Below are 25,718 nucleotides of genomic sequence, written 5' to 3'. Positions count from 1 at the left end.
TGCAAAGAGGACGGAGCTAGCGGTGCCTTGGTGTGCACCTTCACTCTGTATTTCCCAGCTCTGAGAGCTGTGAGTTTTGCTGAATCTCATGCTCTGGAAGGGCACAGGATACCCCTGGGAAGCCTCAGCTCGGTGCTAATGTCAAGGTTCCTTCCCCACTCTGAACTCTAGGGTACAGATGTGGGGACCCGCATGAAAGACCCCCTAAGCTTATTCTTACCAGATTAGGTTAAAAACTTCCCCAAGGTACAAACTTTGCCTTGTCCTTGAGCAGTATGCTGCCGCCACCACCAAGCGATTTGAACAAAGAACAGGGAAAGAGACCACTTCGAGACGTCTTCCCCCAAAATATCCCCCCAAACCCTACACCCCCTTTCCTGGGGAAGGCTTGATAATAATATCCTCACTAACTGGTATAGGTGAGCACAGACCCAAAGCCTTGGATCTTAAAAACAATGAAAAATCAATCAGGTTCTTAAAAGAAGAATTTTATTTAAAGAAAAGGTAAAAGAATCACCTCTGTAAAATCAGGATGGTAAATACTTTACAGGGTAATCAGATTCAAAACATAGAGAATCCCTCCAGGCAAAACCTTAAGTCACAAAAAGACACAAAAACAGGAATATACATTCTCTCCAGCACAGCAAATTTTACAAGCCATTAAACAAAAGAAAATCTAATGCATTTTCTTGCTAGATTACTTACTAACTTTACAGGAGTTGGAAGGCTTGCATCCTTGATCTGTTCCCAGCAAAGGTAACACACACACAGACAAAACCCTTTGTCTCCCCCCTCTAGATTTGAAAGAATCTTGTCCCCTCATTGGCTATTTTGAGTCAGGTGCCAGTAGGGTTACCTTAGCTTCTTAACCCTTTACAGATGAAAGGATTTTGCCTCTGGCCAGGAGGGATTTTATAGCATTGTATACAGAAAGGTGGTTACCTTTCCCTTTATATTTATGACAGCTAACAAAGGAGGAGGGGGGAAATTGCTTATGGATAGTACACCTGCAAGGGGCTATGTGACAGAGTGCTAGTTCTAGCAACCTGGTCACTGAAGTTGCTACTGCTTGCAGAGAAGGCTTAATTGGAGCCAATCAACCAGTTTCTAGTGGGGATTACTGACCCCTGAGAGTAATTGCTGGGCTAAGGAGACAATTGGCTCAGTACTTGGGAGGACATATCCCTGGGAGGAACAGGCAGCAGGTGGAGCTCAGAGGGTGAGCTGGTGGAGGAAAGAAACTGCTTGAAAGGTGCTATCTGCTGCATACCTGTGTTGTGGCTTGCCCTGTTTGGGAAACAGGGCTGGAGGTATGTGTGGTGGAAAAGAAACAGATTGTGTGTTTGTGGCTGAGAGACCATGGCAGAAGGCTAGACAGTGTTGCTCATTGGTAGCTGAAGAGGCCCCCTCTGACAGTCTATTTAAAATAGTGGGTTTCGTAGTTTATAGGAATAGAGCAATATCCCTTTAAGCAGTTTCTGAGTCCTCTGGTGGTGCTCATGTGTTCTGTTGTAGAAGCCATGTCGAAATCAGCCAGAGCAGCAGAGTGTACATAGGTAGGTGGTGGCTGGGTGTATTTCACAAACGTGGTTATTGGTGCCCCATTGTGCCTGTGGATAGTCTTTGTTGTGTAAAGAGCAAAAGACATAACAGTTCTCCCCTATCTATGTGGGGGTCCTATTATCCCTCCTGTCCCCTCTAGCTTGGACTTGCCCGGTATGGGGTGCTCATTTACCTTAGAGAACCCAGGCTCCAGTTCAGGAAAACAATTAAACCTGTTCCCAAGTTTCAATGACTTCAGTGGGACTTAAGCATGTGCTGAGTTAACCACATGTTTAAGTGCTGTCCTGAATGGGGATCATTGCCTGAGCTGGAGCCTTAAGCTGCCACTGTAACCAGAGTGCATTTGTTCCAAAGTGACCTCCACTGCAAGTTACCTGTTGAGGGTTCTTTGTTTCCTAAGTTTAGCTCTAGAGAGAGCAAAACAGGTGACCCTGGCGAATAACACAAGAGGCCAGTGAACTGGGGGTTTAACCAGAACTCTCAGCTGAGTTGTCTGAAGAATGCTTTTTCTTTGGAGTTGGGTTGGCAGCAGTACTAGTGACTGCTGGAAGTTCTTGTTCATCTGGTGCAGGTTACTAGCCAGAGAAGTGCTGTTGGAGATACTGCTCTAGCTCATCGTGGAGCCTGCGTCCAGGGGACACAATGCATCCGATGAAGTGAGCTGTAGCTCATGAAAGCTTATGCTCAAATAAATGTTAGCCTCTAAGGTGCCACAAGTCCTCCTTTTCTTTTTGCGAATACAGACTAACACAGCTGCTACTCTGAAACCAACCTTTTCTTGTGTCTTCTTCACATCCCAGCTAGGAAGGATTTTGCCTTATTTTGTTTTCCACAGTTCCAGCAAAAGTGCCAGCAGTGTGTGTGGCACTGACTCAGAGGTGGGCAAACTATGGGCCGTGTCTGGCCTGTCAGACCTTTTAATCCTGCCCTCAAGTTCCCGCTGGGAAGCAGGGTCGGGAGCTTTCCGCGTGGCTCCCAAAGACAGCAGCATGTCCCCCCTCTGGCTCCTACGCATAGGGACAGCCTAGGGGCTCCACACGTTGCCCCTGCCCCAGGTGCTGCCCCCCACATCTCCCATTGACCGGGAACTATGGCCAATGGGAGCTGCGGGAGTGGTGCCTGTGGACGGGGCCGCATGCGGCGCCCCCTGGCCGCGCCTCCACATAGGAGCCGGAGGAGGGACATGCTGCTGCTTCCGGGAGCTGCTTGAGGTAAGTGCCACCCGGAGCTTGCATCCATGATTCCCACCCCACACTCCAACCCTCTGTCCCAGCCCTGATCCCCTTCCTGCACTCTGAAACCCTTGGTCCCAGTCCAGAGCACTGTCCTGCACCCCAAACCCCTCGTCCCCAGCCCCACCCCAGAGCCTGCACCCCCAGCCGGACCCCTCGCCCTCACCCCCCCTACCCCTACATCCCAACCCCCTTCCCCAGTCTGGAGCTCCCTCCCACACCCTGAACTCCTCATTTCTGGCCCCAACCCAGAGCCCACACCCCCAGTCGGAGCCCTCACCCCCTCCTGCACCCCAATCCCCAATTATGTGAGCATTCATGGCCTGCCAGACAATTTCTATACCCAGATGTGGCCCTCGGGGCAAAAAGTTTGCTCATCCCTGCTCTGACTCAATGGCCAAAGGCACTCCCTGATAGGCCAGCGGCTGGGAGCCATGAGAATGCACAGGTGGTTTAAAAGTTCTTTCTCTTATATATCAGAACACCCAGTAAATGCTTTAATTTGGGAACTTTGGGCTAAATAGGGTGGGAAACCTCAAGAGGTTCTTATGGGAAAAACCTAAGTTTTCAGGAGGAGGACTGGGCATTCTCTTTGTGGCTGGGGGAAAAAGACTTAAAAATGGCCTTCAGTGTGTTTCAATTGATGTGTTGGGTGTGCTGTGCTTTATATATATATATATATATATATAAAATGTTTCTTCCATGAAGAACTACTACTTCTATCGGAGACAAGGTGCGTAAGGTAACGTCTTTTATTGGACCGACTTCTGTTGGAAAGTGCAAGCTTTCGAACTACACAGAGCTCTTCAGACCTGGGGGTTATATCAGCACTGTTGGTCACAAAAAAGAAAATGTGACTTCATGTCAAGTTGTTTGTTATTTCCTATTCAAGGAGAAAGTCTCTCTCAATCTCCTGCCTCGGATAGCGCTAAACCTTTGGGCATGGAAAGAACATTAAGTGGCCAGATTCTCCCTGTGTCTTCCCCAAACTGTGGGCTCAGTGTCTCTGAAAATCAGGCCTATTAGGGCTTGCCTACATGGGGATTTGTTCCTGACTAACTCTACGGGCTGGTCTTCGCTATGGGGAGATCAACGCTGCTGCAATCCATGCAGCAGGTGTTGATTTAGCAGGTCTAGTGAAGACCCGCTAAATCGACCGCAGCACACTCTTCGGTCAACCCCGGTACTTCACGGGAACAAGAAAAGGAAGGGAAGTCGACCGGAGAGTGTCTCCTGTTGACTCAGCACAGTGAAGACACTGGGGTAAGTTGACCTAAGCTATGTCGACTCCAGCTACGTTATTCACATAGCTGGGGTAGCGTAACTTGGGCCAACTTACCCCCGCAGTGAAGACAAGCCCTATGTGTTGGCACTCTTAGCTACATTTATTCTGGAATAAATCAGGAATAGTTAATCTGCTTTAAATTCACACCCTACCTTATTCCAGATTCACTTTCATGCGTAGACATGATCTTGTTTAGATGCCTAAATATGGATTTGGGTGCCTGACTTTAGGCACTCCCATTTGAAACTGTTGGGTTGTAAAGGGATTCAGGAACGAGGGAGATGGTGATGCCCAGGCCCCCCCGTTCCTCTTGAGCTCCACAAGCAGGAAGTTGGGGATTCCATTCCCCCTGCCCTTTGCTCTAGTGGTGTTATCTGGGCTTGGACAAAACACCTTCAAAGGCCCCAGGCCGGGGGATTGTTTCACATCCTGATTAGTGCTGCTGTCCTTCGCTTTGGCAAACAGTCTCCTGAGCCTGGAGCCTGCTGTACGTGGAGCCTGCTGTACGTGGCTGATTCCAGCTTTTCTGCATTGCACATGCATTGGCTGAGCAGGCAACACTTAGCAATCTGCATTCCTCATTCTACTGCTTCTCTTGGGCACCTCCCAAAGCCATGTTAGGTTCATCTGCAAAGTGTAGCAACATTGTCCCTTTGTTTTCCATGCCAGTCTGGATGGATGGCCTCCCTGGGAGTATGGGAATCTGAACTGGCAAACAGTGAATGACTGGCATTAATCACTAGCTGTCTTATGTGCTGAGCTGTTGGCATATCAATTAGCTGTCAATCTAATTTCCTGCCAAATCGCTGTCGAAATCCTGTGTGGTATTGAATGCTGGGTCTCTTAAATGTAATATCACAAAACTCACCCGTTCAGAATTATGCAATTGCATGAACCCCAGAAAAAGAGCAACCCTTGTCTACCTAAATATTGGGCATATAAGTGTGGCAGCATCTGCATACCACTTACCCACAGAAGTGTCATTTTCCCTTACAGAATTGTGCATAAATTGCATACACAGAAGCAGCATGTCTGGATGTTTGTATTTATAGAATTTTTTTTTCCCTGAGACTAATTGGATCATAACAATTCTTGGAAGTCCTTTTGTGATGTGCCACATCGATTTGGGCAGGGACGGTCCAGCTGAGTTTATACCTTAGCACATTCAGCAGTCGGAGTTCAGGACACCTAAAGGAAAAGCTTTTTTTTAACTCTGAGACATTCAGTCCAGTGCCAGGGTTGCTATGCAAAGCTCTCCAGCATTGTTTCAAAAACAGCTTCTCCCGTGCCTGCCTGTTCCCATCACCATGTCTCCACTTTCTTGAGATCCTGTATACCCACAGTGACTTTGTAAGGCCTGACAACTTCTCCTCCTTATACCATCATCTGGGGTTGGGTCACCGTGCAAGCATGCACCATCTTCATCTGTCTAAGGTAGCACTAAAGTCCACTTGCTTATCTTCTTTGATGCAATCCACCTGGTGCTTCCTTGACTTTACTTGGAGTCTCTTTCCATCCTCCCCTTTCATGCTGTCTTCACCAGGTCCTCTTAATTCATTCTCTCTCTGTGACTGAACCAGCAAAGTCATGCTTCCTAGATTTGTCAGCTACAATGGACTTTGACTTCCATCTTAATGCTTTCATTTTGGCATTCTGTCCCTTCATGTAACTCTTCTTATTGCACAAAGATGTCTCATCTCGTTGGCATTGAACCTGCTGTCTACTGCCCATGCTTCTGCACCTTTGTGCACTGTGGGGCATGCTCTTGTTCTGTTCAGTTGGGTTTTTAGTCTCGGTGGCAAAGGCTTGTCATTCACAACACCTGAGACGTTGTCCCACACATCTTCCAGCACTCCCAGTCTGCATTGTATCTCACATTCAAGCTCACTGTCTCCCGTAACCCAGCCAGCCCAGATATTTGGATTTGGCAGTCCTGTTTAATCCACATTAATCTCCGTCTAGTTTCCTGTGGCACTTCTACTAACCCACACGACCTCAATCTTAATCATGCTCAATTTCATCCCATGCCTGCTTAGCTGGTCATACCAGTGGCTTACTTTTTCCTCCACATCCTCCTTTGAGGATGCCCTTATGGCTTGTCATCTGCATACAGCAGCGTCTCACCTTTCTTCCATTGGGATCTTCCTGCTGCCATAATCCATCAACACCCTAAACAGCAATGGGCTGAGAGCTGACCCCGGCGCAGTTTGATTTTTCCCTTCAAAGGGGCTTGTCATTTCAAAACATATTTGGATCACTGTTTTGGGTGACCTGTGTAGTTCATTCACCATAGATAGTAAATCCTCAGACACTCCATATTTCCTCAGCACTGGTGTGAACATCTTTCTGTCTTCTTATCAGATGTCTCTTCTAGTCTGTAAAAGCCCAGAAGCTTTTGTGTTGGTACTGTCTGCTTCTCTATCCCTTGCTGAATTACAAACATGGCATCAGTGGAAACTTCTCATCCTTTTCTAAAGCAGAACTGTTCTTGTTTGAGGAGTGGTTCCACAATTCTCCTAATTCCAGCATCCAAGATATGTTCCAGCATCTTCATTCCATGCAACAATAGCTTTATCCCTCTAATTTCCACAATTCTGGATCCTTCCCTTATTACCTATTGGTGCAAGTCTATCCTGATCCCAGTCTTCTCTCACCATATGGCTTTAACCACTCTGCTTTTGCCTCTGGCTCTCAGGACTTTCACAGGTCCTGCTGCGTTATCATTCGTCATTTCCTGGACTGCATATCTCCTCCCCTCCTTCTCTGTTATGTTTGCCTTAAGCACCATGTTAGGATCACAAGTTGGCAGCTCCATCGTAAAGAGGTTCGCCTCATTTAAGAGACTCAAAGTGGTGTTTCCACCTCTCCTTCACTTGTTCAGGTGTTACTAACAGTTTCTCTGGTCATCCAGAGGAAATAATATCCTCCTTCCCTTTCATGGTTGTTGTGTTTTTTTTGTTTTGTTTTGTTTTTGTTTTTTGGTAATGCTATAGATAATCTGGAGAGCCAGGTATGGGTGGCTTACAAACTAGGCACACTGGTTGTCTAGGGCATTCTATTTGGCCTTCTTCACTGCCCAGGTGGCAGCTCACTTTCTCTTTACACTCAACAGATTAATTTCTGTTTTAGCATGTTTTGGATTGCTACCTGCCCTGTCGGTCCACCACCACTTCTCTCTTTCCCTCAGTGTTTTCCCCTTCTGCATTGTCCACAATCCTCCTCTGCGGCCACAATCACATTCTTTTGAGGTGATTCCAACTCTTGTAGGCCGATAACATGTTTGTTTCCAGACACTCCTCCTGTACTGCTGGCAGAAAGTTCTCTGCCCTTCCCCTTAACTGCCTGTAGTTTAATCTGGTTTCTTTTGAGCTTAATTCCCTCGTTTTACAATGCTCAACCACGCTGGTGCTGCAGTTCTGTCTTACTAGGTATCGCTTTGCAGTCCATAATTCAACTCCACTCAGACTTCCTCACCAACAACATATCAATCTGGCTTTTGTTTCCACTACGGATGGGTGAGTCACTTTGTCGCACGCTCTTTTGGAACCACATATTGGCTATCCTCCATTGCATGGCAATACACATGGCTAGTAGCCCTTTCCCTTCCTCATTCAGAGTCCCTAGGCTGAAACTTCCTAAGCACATTTCATACCCCTTTTGGTTTTTGCCTGTGTGCACATTCGTATCACTCGGCACCAACAGCTCCTCCGGCACTGCTGTGCCCATGAATCTTAGCAGAAACTCTTCTCTTCGTGGCATCCTTACTGAGGTGCATAGGCGCCTTGCCGAGGTGATATCAAACAGAGTGTGCTGTTTAACGTACTCCTACAGCTGTCGTCTGTCACTTACTACCAAACTTCAATCACCATCTTCCTTGGCTTTCATCTCACTACCCCTGGACTCCATTGCCCACATAGTTTACAATCTAAGCCTAGCTCCTTCACTGCATTCCCCATCCATTGTGGCTCCTGTAGGCACAGAACATCAATACCCCTCCTTACCATCATCTTGGCTTCTTCCACACCTTCACTAGCCAAGCTGGATACTTACAGTGTTGCTACTCATATAATATGGGACTTCTTTGGCTGTGCAGGTCACTGCATTTATCTGACTATTCACTCTAACCATTAGTCCCCCAATGCTCTAGAGGACCGATCAGATGCTGGTCACCAGAAATCCTACTGGCTGGGGGCTGCTAGGCTTGAGGTGAGCTGATTTCTAGCATCGGGCTCAGAGCCCCTCCCATTGTTGTGAGGCCTGACAACATAGGCTTAAATTTGAGGTCTGGAGTGTTTAGTGGTTTTCCTCTTAGCTGCTTCCTCTCCTCAGTAAGATGGTCACCATCTGTAGAAAATACCAGCTGGCAATAAAATGCACAGAACTGGTTTCTTTGCTTATGTAAACCGGTGTAGCTCCGTTGAAGTCAGTGTAGATCCACTGACTTCAGCCACCTGAGATTCCAAACCTTAATTGCCCGATGTATTTCCTAGCTCATTCATGGTGAGAAGGGAATTTTACCTTTCCAACTCCTCAGCTGAGTGAAATGGGAGCAGAATTTTTGTAAACCTTAAATGTTGCTAAATTTAAACTTTCAGTAAAAGTCTTTGACAACTCTTGAGTCCAAAGGTGAGATCCAGTACCCCAACAAACACTTCTGTGACGGAGGAGAGTACAAAGGCCTCAGACTGCTCCAGGGTGGATTAAAAACAGCTCGATAGCATCTGGCTTCTGTCTGTATACAGACAGAATAAAATCACCCTGTTGACTGGAGAAATTGTGCTCTGGATTTCTACCCACTGCAGCCCTCTCCTGGCTTCACTGCTCTGCAGCGTCTTGTCCAAACAGCTTTTGTTCTTGCCTACTCCAGCACTGTTACGCCACATGCTTTTGCATGCCTCTCTCCTCAGCGCACTCTCAGTAATCCTCATTCAAAGGCCACTCATGGATAGTACCACTAGCAAGTATTCGAACTGTGCAGGGGGATTCCAGGAATGCTGAACGGAGCTGAACAATGCTGATCTATTTATTTTTAATGGTGATCCCTGCATTTTGCTTGGGAAAAGCCCCTTCCTCTTGCTAGAACAAAGATTGTATAGCTACTACCTTGGTCTGTTAAATTCTGTCACCCACGTTTATATAGAGACAGGTAAACAGAAGTACTCTTCTGTCTCTGCAGGTTTACAGGCTGCACCCCTCACTAGTGTCTGTTCCCTCCCGATAGGGCCTTACATAATCTGGGGACCAGGGCCCATGGAAGTGCCTAGGTAGCTTTGAGAGTTCCGCTATTGCAATCCTAGTGAAAGGTGCAATCCTGACACGCTGTCTTGACGCTGAATGTGAGAGTTTCCAGGATCATGTACCGGGGCAGTGCAAGGTTCCTCAAGTTACCACTCACGTCAGACTAACCGTCTGTGCTCATATGAGGGTAACTTATTCGGCCCATTCAGTCCTGACCCTCTTGGCTAAGCCTGCTATGAAATTGCCAGAAACGGCTGGTGTTTGATGAAATGGGTCCAGACTCAAACGTCACCGAGTACGAGTAAGGTCTCCTGCTGGAAAAAGGTATAAATCTAACTGGGAAACAGAGCTGTGGCTGCAGTAACAATGACAGGGGGCTTGACTGGTGAGCTGTGCCTGGATGCCAGAAGGACGGAGCAAGAAGCACTGCAGCTGAGCCCTGACAGGAATCCTGGATTTGGGTGGGGCGTGGCTGGCTTGTATGATTTAAGAAGTGTTTTCCAACTCTAGCTTTTGGTTTGGTTAGTCTATGAATGTCTGGCAGCATGGCCCAATCCATATGTTAAAGGGAAACTTGAAATTCCCCTCCCACCACCCCCTGAGATATGAGCACTCTCCAGTCTCACTGAGGTCAATGGGAGTTGCAGGCTCTCTAAAAATGAGCCATGTTTTCACGGTGTGTCACACGGGAGGAGGTTCTTGTGAACAGTGACCCAGGTCACATTCTTCTCCTCTGAAACTTTCCTGCTTGCCAGCAGGATCTCTGCTACACCTCACGAATACAGTCCTGTCACTCAGAAAGGGATCCTGTCTCTTGGAAAAGCACCTGTCGGTAGCTGGAAAACAGTGCTGATGAAATAACAATAGTGACTGTTCGGGGCATTATAGAAAGGAGCAGTAAAAGCAGATGTGAATGGAAGAGCTCAGTAGTTGTAAGGAGTTGTGTGTCTATATACTAAAAACGATGTTCTGAACACCTGTGAAGTGTCCCTAGCCTCTGTTTGCCAGAAGCCGGGAATGGGTGACAGGGGATGGATCACTTGATGATTACCTGTCCTGTTCATTCCCTCTGGGGCACCTGGCATTGGCCACTGTCGGAAGACAGGACACTGGGCTAGAGGGACCTTTGGTCTGACCGCGTACGGTCGTTCTTATGTGATGTAGAATTCTACCAAAATTCAGCTCCATGTTTGTAGTGATCCCTAAACCAAAAGCATGAAGGGCCTAGTCCTGTAAGGTTCTCCACTCCACTGCCATCCGTGGGAATGGTGGTGGCTTGCCATGTCATAGAAGAAGTGTTTTGGGGATGGGGGTTAACAAGTCACGTTGGATGATGGAAGAAAAGGGCACTGCTCAAGATTCAACCAGGGGCCTTTGGTCTACTCTGCTTAGTAGGATACAGTTTGCTTTCCCTCGTGTGGCTGGTCAGCTCTGACTTCACTGCCTTCAAGTCCCTTTGAGGAGGCAGATGCCCCAACATGGAGCTGGCTGGGTGCTTGAAAGGGGGCCGTGGCTGTGATTGCGTGAGTGGGGGCAGGGGAGGGAGGAAGCATATTGGAGGGGAAACCTCCTTGTGTCCCCCACCCACGCCCCTGCACCAGGTACGGTGCAATAGGACCCTCTGAGTTAATCACACGTAACCGTTAAAGCTGAGACGTGACTATTGGCAAATCGCCACGCCCCAGCAGCACGGATTCCTCCACCACACCCTGCCCCACGTATTTGATTTGTCTGTAGGGCTTTTCCTTAGCCCTCGTCACCAGCTCTTCAGTTCTCTCCCCAGTGCAGTGTTCAATGACTCCGGCTGTGTGGCTCCCACAGTTCTCCCGTAGGGCGGGCAGCTGGCCGTTACTCTCGCCTCTGCTCTGGGAATCGAACAAGCTGTTGGGAGGAAGAGTATGAAAGATCCGGTGCCCTCTGGGGCTGCGGTGAGCTCATGTGACTGAGCAGCAGCTTGGGGAAGCCGGCCCTGCTCTTGGAGCCAGGGAGCTGTTTGCATCACTGGTCATGAGCTGCTTCCTGCAGTTGTCAATGGATGCCCTGAGGCAGTTGGCACTGGCCTGGGTCAGCTAGGGTATGGGGCTGGATGCAGCAGGTCTGCTCTGCTCTTGGCAATTCCCATGTTCCTGTGAACTCCACTCATGGCCCTCAGGAGGAACTCTGGGCAGGGGATGGAGGCCTTTAACAGGGATGTTCTAGGGTCTTTGCCAGACCCATTCAGGCTACTTGGGTAATAACACTTGTTACAGAAGCAGCCAATTGTTTGCAACCTGAGCCCAGTTCTTAAAAACACAAGGGAGAACATTTTGTCAAACAGCTGAGCCCCATTCAGCTTCGGGAGTACTTGTGAGCCGTTTGCATCGACTTAGTTGACTCCCACACAACTCGCCTAAGGAAGTCTGACGATTCTCTTTCTGCTCCCGCAGCGGATAACTGAAATTCTTTCCCAAGCCATAGATCAGATAACAAAGCCTTGGCCTGCATGAATTTCAAAATGGCTAAATACTTCGGCTGAAATTTACCAAATGTTCACAATTCCCAGCCGGTTCCCTGATGGAAAACTGGAGCAAACTGAGCCTGGTGCTTCTCTTGTGACAACATTTGTGAATCAGCTTTTGTCTGTTTGTTCAGTTCTAGGGCCTGACTAGGCTTCCTTACTGGGTGGCTCCTCTGGCTGCATATTCAGCACGTGCTCGCTCTTTCTCTGGGGCTCTGGGCACTGCCTTCCCAGTTCCCACCCTCCCAAAAGCCTTACCCTTTGTCTGCGGACAAGCTGACTTCTAGGGGTATGTGCGCCATCCTTTAGTGTTTGGGAGCCCTCTAGTGTCCAACTATTAGTAGTACAATGGTGCTGGGTTCTTTAATTAAACGCACAGAACTCCCTCCAGCTGCTAGACAACACTATGCCACTCCAGCAGCCCTCCCGCCCAGACACGGCTTACGCTGTGCCGTAAAATGACCCACTCCAGCAGTGCCTGGAGTCTTGCGCCTTTGCACTGTAATTTCTAGATGAAAGAGTAAAATTACATTCTAGCACTTTCATCGAACTGCACAACCCAGTGTATCCTTCAGTGACGCAGCGTGGCTGAGCTCTGCTTCTAGTTGTCGTTGTTCACGAGTTGGTGGGAACATACAATTTGTCCGCAGCAGCCATTGAAGCCGAACTGGAATTTGTGCCCTTAAATCTGAGAGCAGAATTTGGACCTAATTATTGTTCGAATAATATTTTCTTTTGACGTCGGACAATAAAAACAGGCTCTGAGCCCACCAATATGTCTCCAAATACACAGCTTGAGCGGGGTCTCCCTTTCCCTAAACAGCCGGGCTTCATATAAACTCCTAATCCCAGAACACAGCTAATGCACCTCAGACACTGCGGTGATGAACACAGTATAAGAACCTCAACATCCCTAATTGTCCCTTTAGGGCCTGGTGGAACAAATATGGCTCTGCAGTCCACCTTCAAAGCCAACAGATTTTGGACATGGGGCAGGAGACTATAAATAGACCATCCCTTCCACCATCAAAAGATGGGTTTTTGTTCCTGTAGGAACATTCCATTTGAACTTTGCTGATGCTTGGCTGGGTAACCAAACACAGGTTAAGGTTTTCAGCAAAAACGTGCTGCCCCAAGCCCTGGCACTCTGGTTTCCAAACTCAGAGTCCCGCCTGCATGAACTGGTGCCATGTAGCTATAGGCCCTTGGCTTTAGTTGCTCAGTCACTCACTTGTTAGTAACCTGGAGCAGCAATGGAGACCATCCTAGGTTCACATCCGTGGACCTCTTAGTAAAAGGATGGCAAGCCAGACCTAAATCATGCATTAGAAATTCACTGGCATGTATTGAGGAAATAGTTCACCAGTCGTCCTAAGAAATATAATAAATCCATTAAACAACGGAGCTATGAGCTCTATTTCAGAAATTTCTGCTACGTGGTTAACCCTTTGCTATAAAGGCACATTATCTTGCCACCCCCAACCTGAGAGAACTCTCTAAATACCCTTCTCCCTCTGTAAAAAGCTTTCTGCTTCATTTCTAAATGAGATTTCCATAGTTCATTCTGAACTATGTCAACCTGTGGAACTCCTTGCCAGGGGATGTTGGGAAGGCCAAAAGTATAACTGGGTTCAAAAAAGAATTATATAAGTTCATGGAGGACAGGTCACTTAGGGCTATTAGCCAAGATGGTCAGGGATGCAATCCCATGCTCTAGCTGTCCCTAAACCTTTGACTGCTAGAAGCTGGAACTGGACAACAGGGGATGGATCATTTGATAATTGCCCTGTACTCCGTGGTGCAAGTGCTAATAATTTCTTGCCCGTTCGCTGCATTCATGGGAGGGACACAAAGGGCGGGGGGGGGCATGTGGCCTCCCCATGTGACTCCTTCCCGCCCCCAGCCCAGGGCCCCCCACGCTCTCCCCATCCCCTCTCCATGGTCCACATCCATCCCATGTTACTTGGGGGAGGGAGGGCTCTGACTGTCCTCCTTCCGCTGCGCCGGAGACTTCTGCTGTACAGACCCCAGGCATGACTCGGGGGATGCAGCTGCGTGGAAGGGCTGGGGGCGGTACAGCCGCTCTGGAGGAGCTGCTGGCGCAGGGCCACCCTGCTGCGGTTCCTGGGCGATCAGGGCTCTCTGGAACTGCAGCGGCGAAAGGAGCAGAATGTGGGGCTGCCGGGCAGCCCCACGCCAGCAGTTCCTCTGGCACAGCTGTACCACCCCCAGCCCTGTCCTCCGGCAGGGTTGCTGTACAGATCCCAGGCATGACTCCAGAGGTGCAGCTGCGTGGAAGGGCTGAGGTCGGGCTCCTGTGTCTTTCCGGTACGCTGTACCGGCTGTAAATACCTTCCTGGTATGGCGGACCGGACTGGACTGCCCTACCTGCACCGCGGCCTGTTCTTTTCATTCCCTCTGAAGTATCTGGCACCAGCCACTGTCGGAAGACGGGATACTGGACTAGATCAACCATCGGTCTGACCCAGGGCAGCCGTTCTTATGTTAATGATCAGGAGACCTAGTGGGACATCCCTGTTTGGGTATCTTCCCTACAGGAGAGTGCTGCGACTAGGAGAGTCACTAGCTAGGAGTAGCTGACTTGCTCCATCCAAGGTCACAGACCAGAGAGCGGGGGAGTCAGACAGACAAAAGAACCAGCAGAAAGGTTTGGAAGCAGCAGTGGCTGTCGGGACCCTGTGCCTGCAGTGGGGAGGCCAGAAGAGAACCAGCTCAAAGAGCTGGCTGTGGGCAGAGTCAGCTAAGTAGCTTTGGGAGAAAAGCTCCTTGAATCCAAGTGGCCAAGCACAACAGAGCGCCTGCGTCTGGCATGAGGAGAATGGAGCCAGGACTTTACATAGATTAATGTTCCTCCACCGCTCTCCACACCCTCGTGTTCTAGCCCTTGCAGCTTAAGCTCTAATCACCAACTGTTAATTGATTGTTAATGAGCTTGCTGGTAGGGGGCAGTTCAATGTGCAGTCACTCAGCTCTTCAACAAGTTGTCCGAATTCATCTGGAGCTGCAGCTGCTGAATCTTAACCAGCAACCTCCAAACAGAAGCCTTGTCGAATACTTCTTCTCCCTGCACCTTTTTCATCAGGCTTCGATCTACAGACTCTGGTGGGCAAACAGTTTCCCCCGACGCATCGGGAGGTGCTTTGCATGAGTGGAGCTGGCGGTTCATAAAACCTCAGACACCAGACCCTCTGTGGGAAGCTCGGCTTAAAGATTTTATGTTAAATAGATCAGCTGACGCCGGACTGCGTGGCTGGCCAGGGTCGGGGTCCCAGGGCGGTGTTGCTAATGGAAAGCACACGCAGTGAATAGTTTCTTTCCCATTAAGAGCCTGATTCCTCCCAGGGACGCAGAGAGAGGAATTTTCTTTGGCATGCTGTGTTTGGGGGCGAGCACCAGGCTGGCCTCCGTCTGGGGCCATGCTGCACAGCTCAGCTCCTTCATGCCCCACACGCGGCTCGCAGCACATATGAAGACAGGCGTTGAGTAGATTTCCAGCTCTTGGAGTGACAGACGCTGCGACTAATCCCCACTTTGTGCTAAAAATGTCTCTGGAGCTGCGAGGCCCAGATCCCACATTCAGGGATGCTTTGCCAGCTGTTGTGCACTGGGTGTCCTTGTTTCTCCCTGAGGCGACTCACTCACCCACCAGTGATGGGAGTCATCTAGGCCCTCTCTAGGGCATGGAGACAAAGCCCTGGGGCAGGCAGTGCTGCATCCTCCACAGTGCTGCAGAAGGCCACATGTCGAGAGAGGAAGGATGATTTAGTGGTGAGGGCACTGGCCTGGGACTTGAGACCTGGGTTCCATTTCCTGTTCTACCACGGGCTTCCCATGGGACCTTGGGAAAGTCCTTTAGTCTCCACAGGCCTTCGTAAGCTGTATGTATAATGGAACTTACTTCCTTTCCTCACAGGGGTGCCGTGAGACTAAAGCCGGAGGCACTCCGCTACTACGGTAATGGATGCTGGAGAAGTGCCTTGGATGGAGAGAGGTCCTCTTCTCTACCCCTCGTTCCACACTCCGTTTCCTCCTCCTCCCTCTACTAACACAACTGCTAAACTTTGTTGCTCCCCTAGAGGCCCTGGCTGCTTGAGCCCATTCTGAAGAGCTCAGGAAGGAACAGGAATTGAGACCGGCCTAACTTGCAAAATTCGGACCCAGACTCTCCACAGGCTCCCGGCAGAGGACAGATTAACAGCTGAGGCTCAGGTTCAACTCATTACGTACCTGTATCCTCCAGAGCAGGCGGCATTAGAGGTGTGTCGGCTGCAGCAGGCTCACCAGATCTGCTGGCAAACCAGAGAGGGCCTGGGGAACTCCAGACTCAGTTTTAGTTGCCCACCTCTTCCCTTTCTAGTCCCTTGAAATGCCTCCCAAGGACAACCCCCAAGGGTCGATCGTTATCGTTAGAGCTGGCTGACCAATGGAAAACCGGCTGTGTGAAGCTGTTCTCATTTTGGCGGACTAGAAGTGGTTTGAATGCTTTCTAAATGATATTTCAACACTTCAGAATTTTAAATTCCTCTCCCCCCCCCCTCTTCTTACCTGGCTTTTTGCCACAAAACGTAATAGTTGGAATTACAATATAATTCCAACTATCTAATTTCCTTTGTCCAGAAATCCTAGTTATCCGAATCCGCAGTGTGCCCTCCAGGCAGCCCTGTGTTCGTTAATCACATTTCTGTTTATCCAAATGTCCACTTAGCCATAACTGTTGGGTGCCCCCAGGGTCACTGGGAAAATGGCAGGCGTGTGTTATATATACCGAGGGGGGAGGGTGTTCCGCCTTTTTTTCTTTTTGCTGCTGTGTAACTTTGCCAAAGTCGGGGAAGTCTTAAGTTAAGGTGGTAAAAGAAATTTAAAGGAGGCAAGGGGAGGGAGTGCATTTTATTGCATTCAGGGGAGGAAGGGAGAGTCAAACTCAAACCGTTTGGGATTTGACAACCTCCCGCTTGTGAAATTTTAACATTTTTTGCCAAGTTTTTGTTTTAACCCCTCCCCCCCCCCCCCGGTCCAAAAAGCGTTTTGAAAGAATAATTTCAAACCCCCCCTTTCCCTCCCCCACTATTTTCAAAGCTGGCCTATGCACGAGCACAGTGTCTCAACCCAGGCATTGATCTAACGCTGAACTACAGGCCATAGTGACCCAATGATCCCATCAGGGAGGGGCCTGTAAGGTGTTACACCCTCTGTAAGATCAAAAGCTGCCTGCCAGGACACCTCACAGCATGAGGCATGGCCCCATTCTGTTAGACATTAGCTCCTGGCATAGAATCACAGAAGATTAGGATTGGAAGAGACCTAGGAGGTCATCTAGTCCAACCCCCTGCTCAAAGCAGGACCAACCCCAACTAAATCATCCCAGCCAGGGCTTTGTCAAGTCAGGCCTCTAAGGATGGAGATTCCACCACCTCCCTAGGGAACCCATTCCAGTGCTTCACCACCCTCCTAGTGAAATAGTGTTTCCTAATATCCAACCTAGACCTCCCCCACTGCAACTTGAGACCATTGCTCTTTGTTCTGTCATCTGCCACCCCTGAGAACAGCTGAGCTCCATCCTCTTTGGCATCCTCCATGCCACTGATGTGTCATGGGCAGGGCGGCACCTTGGAGCTAGACAAATTTACTTCACTCCAGATCTGCTATGAAGAGTTTCAGGCCAACCATTTTCTCCCCTGAGTGTGGATTCTGTGAGCTCCTGGTACCCCAGATCTTTGTGTTGAGAGGGCTGTGCATGCGTTCATGCAGGGTGAGCAAATTCTTGTACACTCGACCTTGAATTGTGCTGGTGATATTTAAAATTGAATTAAAGAGCGAGCCCAGAAGAGAGAAAATACACACCGGCTACCTCCCCCCCCCACCCCCCCCAACCGCTGCATTCAATCAGTCTACAAATGCTGGAGCTATCAGACTGCTGCTCAAAAAAAAAAAAAAAAAAAAAAGACTTGAGGCACTGCCATCGTGTGGCACGTTTGAGGTATAACTCCTCAATAACGTTGCTGATAAGCTGGGTGGGGAGAGGGAATTGGTGCTTTGGCTCAAGTTTTGCCCAGTGCAGCTCAGCTGAGTTTGATGGGGATGCAGGGTGTAATTCTGGGTTGAATCTGGCCCTTAGAATTTTTGAAGCAATTTCTATTTCCAAAGCTTTGTACAAACGAAAGCCAGTGATGTGAACGAGCTCTTCCCTGCTATCTATTGAACTAGGGAGAAAGGACCTCAAGAACAGAGCTGATTTGCATAGTACTTTGCCTAGGTGATCAGCAGACAGACCAGCTTTGCCAAAGTGATCATTTTGGGCTGGTTTTGGGGGTTAAAATGCACCCAAGTCTCAGATGCAGGGGTAATGAAATCTTATCCTTCTTGTATGACCAACGGGCACTTAATACACCCTCCAGGGTGGGGGGTGTCCTATCTATAACCTCACTCGCTAAGCCAGATCCACGTGAAAGTCAGAGGGGAGGGCAGGTGTTCCTACATGGTGGCGTGGGTTCTGTTTAAAGGTTTCTGGGTGGGGGTTTAAGCTGGTTCTGTTTCTTAATGTTAAGAGGAACACCTAGATATTGAGCCCAGCCCTTGATGCTGCTACATCACCTGGCAGAAGGGTTCCAGAAATATTAACACACAAATACACTGACTAAATATGTAACAAAGGTTTTTAAAGAGTAGCTTCTGAAGGCAGATGAATTTTTGAGAGGCAGGTAATTTAAGGATGGATTTGCCAGTTTCACAAAACATCAGATAGGAAATGGCACCTGGTGGTTACAGCGGGAGCGACAGAGATCTAATTTTGTAACGTCTATTCCTGGCTTTGCCATTGACTTACTAGGCAATGCTTCTTGGTGTCTGTTTATCCAAGTGTGTCATGAAAAATACTTCCCTCACAGTGGTGCTGTGAGCTTGCTGGAGTGCAGTGCAAGTGATTTTGAATATTGTTAGATTGGTAGGTAGATGAAGTTGGCGAACAAATCCTTTGCTGATCCAGAGCAGAGGTTAAGCCAGAGATTTGGTTCCAGCCAAGCATAGGTCTGCCTGAGAAGTAGACAGTATGTCAATGCAACTGATGTGGTTAAAAACAGGGGATTGAAAAGCCCAGATGCATGCTAATGGAGAAAACAGAATTCTCTGGGAGGAAAAATAAATGGTTTGGAGATGCTGCAGCCAAACAGTGCACGCTTAATTGAGATAGAAATACAGTGTGCCATCCAGCAGTGTAACTGGAAACTACCAAATCCCATCAAACGGGCTTCCCCTCAGCAGAGGAGTAAGCGCTGCATTGTAAGAACTGTTTTATCCAGTCTGTCTGTGCATTGTCACTGCGTAGATTTTGCTCCAGTTCTACCTCTTTGCATCAAGGTAGCGCTACCCATGGGTTTATGGTACCAATGCAGTTGCCCCATGCAGAGAGTTGATGGACATCAGTTATTTGGTGACTTCCATGCCCTACTGCCAAACAGTTGGTGGCAAGAGACAACGGCCAATGGACAGTCTGGCTTCTGTATCCTGCACACCCGACGCACTGCTCAGCCTTTGTTCCTTTCCCATTCATCTGAAGCTGGAGCCACCGGCTAGCAAGGGACCATCCCAGAGAGTTTCTCACTCACCACCTCCCCTCCCTGCTCCTACCTGGCAGCGTTTATAGAACCCAGCAGGGGAGCTGGGCCAAATTGCTTGATGATCACTTTTTTTTGTGGTCAAAAAATGCAGATTCAGGTCAACGGAAACATTTCACGGATTTGTGTGGACTTCAGCGAATTGTTTCAGTTGAAATGTTTTTTGTTTTGACTTTCTCAGAACAAAATATTCTGGCTTCAAAATTACCTTTAATTTTTTTTGTAAAAAAGCTCTCATTGAAATGAAAGCTTCAGTTTCAGGTCAAATGAAATACTTGGCTGGGCCCAAATTACCAGTGAACCAAAACCTGCACTACTCACAGATCCCTCCTCGGTAGACCTGGTGCTGACATTAGACTGGTGGTTTCCGGAGGGTGGGTGGGGCAGTCACAGGTGCAGAAGGAGGTGTAAATCTCACTTCACGTTGTGCACTGCACCCTGGGGACTCAGATTCCTTCGAGAATGGCTGCTGTGGCCTGTGTAGCATGCATCTCTTGTCAGCTGATCCAGGAAGCTGTCTGGTGCTGCATTCACTTGTAGCCCCCTCCCCCCTTCCCATGCAGTCAGAAGTCGGATCCTCCAGGATAAAACTACAAGTGCTAAGAGAAGGTGAGTAACCATGATGTATGTCCATGAGCCTCTCTGCAGAGCTTCTGAAGTCCACCATACTCCTCCGGAGAAGCTCATGGCTCTTCATGAGGTCTGCCGTCCATCTCCTTCCTTCCCTTCAATAAGCATTTAAAGTACTTGACTGTCCCACCCAAGCAGTCAGCAAGTCTTGTGTTCCCCTGCTAGCTGCCTCTAAATCAAGGGCTGTACTGCCCTTCCGTGCCCAGTGCTCACTCTCCTTTGGGCTTCTCTGGCTGATCTCATGGTGCCTGAAGGAAGAGAGCAAGGCCCTGCTGGGATGATGCACAACAGGGGAGTGATGGCCCCGTGGGGACTCACTGCAAGCTGAGCTTCTAACCAGGTCCTGCCTCTCAGCCACCAGCCCAAAGCTTGGGAAATCAGCCAGGCTCCAGGTGACCCTCTACCTGACAGTAAAGACTAAATATGTCCCCGCTGCATGGTGAACCTGGGGCTGCGGCACCCATGTTTTTGGACTCGGTATTTCCAAGCCTGCCCTTGAGCATCCCAGCTGGGGTTTACAATTGCTGGACCTGGATGTCTCTGTGGCTTGAGGTGCAGCCAGACTGTAAAATAGCAGGGCCAGGACCTGAGTCGCATTAAAGGAGTTTCTTGCCAGTGGGAAACTAAAGCTGGATTGTTCTTAGTGAAATTCCAGGCCATCCAAGTAGAACTGGGTGATTTTAATAAACTAAACTGAACCTCCTTAATATCTAACCCTGCCAGCACTAGCAGATGACATTCTCATTAGCAGATGTTCTTCTGCCACGCTGGAAATTGCCCACTTCATATCCCACTGTACGCTGCTCTGCACAGAGGTACTTTGAACATAGGCCTATGCAGGGTGCATGACTAGTCCTAGCCAAGTTTCTCTTGAAGAGTCGCTCAGGCCTGGCCTACACTAGGAATCTAGGTCAGTATAATTATGATGTCACTCAAGTGTGTGGGAAAAATTCACATCACTGAGCGATGCAGTTAAATGACCTAAGCCCTGCTGTAGTCAGCCCGAGGTTCACAAGAGATCCTGCCGACCCACCACCTCCTGGGGAGCTGGGTTACCTGCGCAAAGGGGAGAACTTTTTGCCTGCAATAAATGGTAGGTGCAAAACTAGAGGCTTTTATTTTATTTTTTTTAGACCAAATGCTTCGTATTTTAAATGGCTGCCTGTGTCTCTGTAGTTTTCTGATGTCGAAAGCACTTATGTCCAGCCCCACATGCTAGGAATGTCTAACATGCAATTCCCAAGCAATGCAGACCTTAATCAAACCTCTGGAGGATTCTAATGGCATCTGTTATAGAAATGTTTCTGATATCAGACTCGGATAATCCACATCCCTTTGTGGTGACTCATGTTCTAAGCGCATCCTTATGTAACGTCGGCTCTGCCAAATATTTCTGAGAAAAGCACTGTAAATTGCCATTTTTTCTGTTTCTCTTCCTTTTTATTTTCAGCCTTTTTTCTTTGCTTCTTCTGTATTTAAACAAACTCCAGAATTCAGACAGGAATTTTATCATGGGTCACCCACATGCAAACTTGCCAGATCCCTTCCGCACCTGCAAACAATGGAGAGCAATGTAACAGTAATCTAACCTTCTCTCTAATCGCTATCCTGGGTTATCTAGGTCTCTTCTCTGGTGCCCATGACTGTAGTAGTGTCCAGCACTTCCACCAAACAAACTAAAGCAAAAAGGAGCCCAAGGATCAGATTAAGTTCTTCCCTTTTCCCTAGAAGGCTTCATTTTAACCTCACAGGGCCAAATCTTGGGATGTCTACTTGATTTCATCCAGGTCTCACTTGTGCAAATTCCCAGGGCTTGGCCCATAATCTACTGGCTCCCTCTACAAGTTACCCAGGTAACCAAGAGTCTGCCCTCCACCAAATCCTATGGAGTCCCAAGCACCGCTCCTGGCAGAGGGGAGTCCTCAAGCATTGTTCATACCAGCACGTTAAAAACGTACCTATTACAAAAGGCCTGTAAAGTAGGTACACTAAACTGGCTGCTAGTCCTTGCTCCAATGGCTGACTTACTGGCTATGAACGTTCATATCAGTTTTACTTAGCCTGTGCACAGTGGTGTTGCTGAGGTATAAAGGCTCTTTCTGAGCATGAGAATGAGACGAGTACATTGTAATTCCCTTTCATTGAATTCCTCTTTCAAGCACCTGCTGATGCTACTTGCCCAGCACTGATGGACCAGAGCAAGGCTGATTTTTCTGTGAAATAGACACACAAGGTGGGTGAGGTAATGTCTTTTTATTGGACCAACTTCTGTAGGTGAGAGAGACAGACTTTCAAGCCACATAGAGCTCTTCATCCGGTCTGGGAACGGTACCCAGAGCATCACCGCCAAATGCAAGGTGGAACAGACTTAGCACATATTCTAAGGGGCTGTAATGGTTCTCACTTGGGGGTTGGTCGGGAAGCATGGCCTAGTGGGCAGGGCCCCAACCCATGACCGGCAGGAGGGTTGTTGGTAGGGGAGCCCGGGCCCTCCCTCTCCACTGGACTCCGACCCAGGGCCGTGTGGGGCTACCAATGATCCAGTCGCCAAGGCTGCTTAAAGGCTGCCCTCCCTGGGCCACTTCCTGTCTCTTCACCCCCAGCCAGCTCAGTCCAAGGCTTTCCCCTGCTGGGCGAGTCCCAACCAATAACATAAGAGGGGATTGCCAATGTCTGGTGTCCACAAGCAGAGGAGAGGGGGATGAGTCCTCCCTTGCCTCAGTGAAGGCCCTTTGGGGCAGTTACGTCAGAGACTTCGGCCTTCCCTCTGCCCTGTGCTGCTGGAGCCACGGGTTACAGGTCTACTCTCTTCCAGACCTGCCCCCAAAGGAGCGGTTTCCCTGCCTTGTCATTCCCCTACCAGAGGGCGCCTTTGCTGCAGGTGGGGGGGGTGGGCCCAAAATAATCCCTCAACCCTTTGTTGCCCAGTGTGGGGGTTGTGGGGTCTGTTGCCAGGGAAACACGTTCCTCAATTTGGGATGTTTAGCATCTTGATCTCCCTCTTTGGTTTCAGCTTCCAGGGACTCGGACTGCACTGCAGCATCTGGGAGGGTGACGGGCTCTCAGACTCCTCTATAGTAGAGACCACACTGAAATCATCCGATGAAGTGAGCTGTAGCTCACGAAAGCTTATGCTCAAATAAATTTGTTAGTCTCTAAGGTGCCACAAGTCCTCCTGTTCTTTTCACACTGAAATAGTCTCCCGGAAACCTTCCCAGCTGCCATCACATGGGCAATTTGCAATCCCATTGCATCCCTCTGGAAATGGCAGCAATTGCATACGCAGTAAAGTGATGTCAGGAGAGTATTGAGGTATTTTGGCTGCCTTTTAATATCTTTTAATAGCTGGAGAGAGGAGGAGGCGTTGTCCCCATGCAAGCCGCCAGTTGCAGACTCCTTGCAGATACTGTAGTACAATCTTCGCCCCGGCAGACGCAATTAACAGCAGACTGATGGACTAAACATCTCCCAGCAAGGAAGACGTTTCCCCTGGCAGCAGGACCATGTGAAAACCCTTTGGACTGCTCTGTTCCAATAAGGAAGGCAGAGTGTAGCAGCTAGAGAGGTGAGGCTTTAGACCTGGTTCGTTCCACCGTCAGCCAAATGTTTGCCTAGAGGCAGCTTTTTGCAGAGGAAGGCTGAATTTTCTAAGCCGTGTGCAGCGCTTTTTATAGACTTCCATCCGGACTTGGATTCGATGCTCTGAGCAAGCTTGTGAGATCTGCTGAGATTGTCTAGCCTGGGTATTAGGAAGTTGGACTGATCATAATGGTCCCTTCTGGCCTTAAAATCCACTGAATCATTTCCAATTGCTCCTGTGAAGCCTCCAGCTGCATGGAAATACACAGCCCACAGTACAGGTAACCTCCCAGTTCCAGGTTACTAATGCACTGAATGAAAACACCCTTGTTAACACTGCTCTCCAAAATGGCAATGCTAGGGCTAGTTACCCGTGGAAAGATTCGATTTTTAGCAGTAGATGTTGATTTTTACCGTACACACACAAACCAATCAAAACTATTTCCATCAGTGGTCATCAGAATGTACAGACAGGCAAAGCTGGGAAAATGCTGCTTGAGAACGTAGAGTTTGATTTAAGGCTAATTACTTCGTATATTTTGACAGGTGAGGTTGACGATTTGTATATTAATGGTTACAAAGCTTTAACTTTTTAAATCTCAGTGCCTGCTGTCATTAAATTGTCTGTGCCTCCCAATTTCCCACAGCTGTGAAAATTTAAAATTGAAAAAATGCTTAAAAATAAACACTGATATTCATCAAAATTATGAAAATATTAAAAACTTTGGGTTTTGCTAAAGGTGCAGGGTTGCTAGCCTCGAAGCCCCAGCCGCTGCTCCAGCACTCGCTCCGCCAGAGTTTGGTGTTGAGAACATTGTAGTTTAACTCTCCTCATGGCATCAGGTGGTGAAAGGAGGGCAGGTGGTGTGTCAGGGCAGTGAGTGGTTTATTTCCCAGACACCTCCATGAAATTCCTACTGGGTTCAAAAAAAGTTCCTGGAGGATAAGTCCATCAATGGCTATTAGCCAAGATGGCAAATCCTTTGACTGCTTGGTGCTGGGACTGGAAGACAGGGGTGATCACTCAGTAATTGCCCTGTTCCATGGCACTAGCTACTGTCAGGAGACCAGATACTGGGATAGATGGACCATTGGTCTGACCCAGTCTGTCTGTTCTTATGTTCTCCTCAGACAGAACTCCAGTCTGTCTGCTAGCCGCTTGGGTTATTTCCAGGTAGCTCAGTGAATCTCTGCACTGGAGCAAAAAATAAAAAACATACTTCTATTGTTTTGCTTTTTCACCACAGAAATCTTGGAGCATTCTCCTTCTCTGGAAAATATTCTGCCCTCTTTGAAGTTGCTACATGTCTCTAAAATGTTGAATTGCAAGGGTTGAGCTGGTGACTGGTGTATAAAGGTGAAGAATAAAGTTCCTTAAACAAGAGCAAGACCTGCTGGCCCTCCTCTCCGGAAGAAAATCCTTCAGTGTGGTCTGCTCCCTCTGTCCCGGGATGTGGGAAGATAAGATGGGAGTTCTTCAAAGTCTCCTTTCAAGAACCCCAAGAAAGGGGATGAGGTGGAAAGTGACTGGCCTACTTCATCTTCTCACTATTTCATTCACCAATTAAACCCACTGCTGTAAGGTCAAACTCGGCACAGGTAACTTCGTTCCCACATTTTCTTATTTATTCAGTCCAACCTCAGCCCAGACCTTTGAGATGTATCAGTTAGGTCTTTTTGTTTGGACTTATTCAACTTGTCTGTCTGGTTCTCTTGCACATATCTGGAACATGCATTTTTGAAAATAACATGACGTACTTTTAATCATCCATTCCCAAGCAGGCAAAAATTCTAGGCCCAGTTGTCACAACCCTACTCAGCACCTCTGAGTAGTAGGCCCTAAATCTTGAGCATTATGTAGCACCCCTCCGGTTAACTGAGCTTTGTCCAGAGAGGCTCCTTCTTATCTCCTGACCCCATGCATTCATAGCACAAAGCAGGATTTGGCCACTATGTTCGTTGACATGGTTAATTGTCTCTCAGCCGTGGATAGCTAATGATCAATAGGGAGCTAAACTCATGGCTCCTCCAGATCTCTCATGGCAATTTTGTGAAGCCCCAAG

The 25,718-nt window shown here is 48.5% G+C and overlaps 1 long non-coding RNA gene across 1 annotated transcript; it reads left to right on the top strand.

Moving 5' to 3' along the window:
• Nucleotides 1-1,207: 1,207 nt before the first annotated feature.
• On the top strand, nt 1,208-25,718 carry LOC122461981. The gene is made up of 4 exons (XR_006284294.1): nt 1,208-1,310; nt 22,236-22,309; nt 23,422-23,641; nt 24,903-25,718. It is a non-coding gene; the product is annotated as an uncharacterized LOC122461981 (long non-coding RNA).

The sequence above is a fragment of the Chelonia mydas genome, chromosome 10 (assembly GCF_015237465.2).
Source record: "Chelonia mydas isolate rCheMyd1 chromosome 10, rCheMyd1.pri.v2, whole genome shotgun sequence".
In the NCBI taxonomy this organism is placed as follows: domain Eukaryota; kingdom Metazoa; phylum Chordata; order Testudines; family Cheloniidae; genus Chelonia; species Chelonia mydas.
This window is presented reverse-complemented; position numbering and strand designations above follow the sequence as displayed.